At 29.8% G+C, this 2,186-nt stretch overlaps 1 non-coding gene across 1 annotated transcript; it reads left to right on the forward strand.

Annotated features, from left to right (window-relative positions):
• Window positions 1–1,362: 1,362 nt before the first annotated feature.
• LOC142175008 (U1 spliceosomal RNA) lies at window positions 1,363–1,524 on the forward strand. The gene has a single exon (XR_012704205.1). It is a non-coding gene; the product is annotated as a U1 spliceosomal RNA (small nuclear RNA).
• Window positions 1,525–2,186: the final 662 nt, after the last annotated feature.

Below are 2,186 nucleotides of genomic sequence, written 5' to 3' on the forward strand. Positions count from 1 at the left end.
TTTCACTTAAAGTTGATTCCAAAATTTTTCGAAATTTAAAAAACTCCAAAAATTTGTTTTACAAAATTTTTACTTCAAAGCACTCACAAAAATTCAAAAACAGTTCCAAATTTTATTCATATCCAAACACAATTCTAATTTTCAAATATCATTTTAATCTAAAAATAATTTCCTACTTTTTTTCGTAATTTCACAATTCTTATGTCCAAACGCCCACTAAGACGTTTGAACTATTTTTTATTTTTTTTCCTTTTAAATTTGAACTAAGTAGCTAATTGTGTGTAAAGATGGGGTAGCAAAGCAAAGTGCATGTATGATACATGTATCACAAAAAGGTTTTTGGATTTAAAAATTATTATTTAGTCTCGAGCAACCTAGATTGATCTATTAGTTAATTTCGTAATTAGAATTAATTAACTTTAGAAGCTTCTTTTGTTGACTAGTTAACGCACGCACGGTCAATCACAAAGAAATTAATGAGATGTCTTCGACTTTATAGAGTTATAGGATCAGTACAAAGACAAGAAGAAGAAAAAAATTTCAAGAAATTAAAGATATATGATGGCTTGGTTTGCTGTTTTTAATAATTGAATTATAAAATTTTCAACATGTATTTTGCTTCGATTATTTTATTTTATTTTTATTTTTCTATGCAAAGATCATTTTTTGCCCCCGACAAAAAATATTTATATTCAGTAGCCGCAAAAGTGTTTAGAATTTATATATATATACACAAAAAAAAATTATACAAAAAAATATATTTTTTTAGCTATTATTTTGAGAGCTGTTATACAATGTCATTTTTCCAACAGGGAAAATGATAATTTTAATCAAACTCATATCTATTGTGTAAAAGATTTTTGCTGGTATTACTAAGCTATAAACGTTGATATTATAGATTAATAGCTTTAAATAAAGGGAAACATTGGTGTAACTGTAAATGTACTTATTACTATATGACAAAGAGGTCATAAGTTCAAGAAATGTAAATAATCTTTTGAAGAAATATAATGTAAAAGTGCATATTAAAGATAATTATATCCTTTTTTCGAGACCCGCATATAGTAAAAACTTAGTACACTTAATTGTCTTTTTTTAATATAAAAACGACAGTATTAGATAAAATATAAAACGGCAGAAGCACTAATGTCTACTTTTGAACTTTGGAAGAAAGCAGCAAAAATTACTTTGCCTTCTATTAGTGCTGGCTTGTTCCTTTCATACTTGACATACTTTAATGATGATCATATCTTATTAATATAATATTACTTATTAACATGAATAATTGTTTAATCAATTTATGTAAATCACCTTGTTAATTGGTGGATAGGTGACAATTTAAATGCATACTCTTCTAAAGTAGTACTTACCTCGACGGGGGTTAATGGACGATCAAGAAAGCCCATGGCCTAGGCTAGTGACTTCCATTGCACTTTGGAAGGGTGCTAGTCTAACGTCGGCCCAAGTGATCGAGTCTACATCATAATTTGTGGCAGACGGGGCTTGCGTTCGCGTGGTTCCTACTATTTTTTTACTTGGTGAAATTTTACGGGATTGTTGTTGTACTCTTCTAAAGTAGTAAAATTTGTAACATTAAAATTGGCAAACTTAAACTTCACCCTAAAAGAATACCTTTGCATCTATTGAATCAAGATGATTAGAGAAAATCATGTGACCATCAAGGATTGTAGTAGAGCGATAAGTATTCCGTCATTCTTAATCATAGGTCTAGGGATTTCGAGTTCTAGATATAAAGTCACTTTTATTACGGAGTGTTTTATCCCTTAATATATGGAACTTTTCGGCATGAATTTAAATTTGATCGGGCTCTAATACAGCTATCATACACCAAAAGAAAAAAAGGATGGGTCCAAAACTAAATCAGTAACATACAACAACAACAACAACAACAACAACAACAACATCATCATACAAGTATAATTCCACAAGTGGGTCTGGAGAGAGTAGTGTGTCCACAAATCTTACTCTATCTGGAAAGCCAGGTAGAAAAGACTGTTTCCGATAGACCCTCAGCTCAAGAAAGGGTGAATAAATCAGTAACATGCTCCTAGTAATTATTAAGAATCGACAACTCATTAATAAGGAATTTTCCAATTAGTATAGTGCAAATGTAACTTGATTAAAGAAGAAAATAGATAAAGAGGGAATGAATTCAAAAGGACACG

The sequence above is a fragment of the Nicotiana tabacum genome, chromosome 20 (assembly GCF_000715075.1).
Source record: "Nicotiana tabacum cultivar K326 chromosome 20, ASM71507v2, whole genome shotgun sequence".
Classification (NCBI taxonomy): domain Eukaryota; kingdom Viridiplantae; phylum Streptophyta; class Magnoliopsida; order Solanales; family Solanaceae; genus Nicotiana; species Nicotiana tabacum.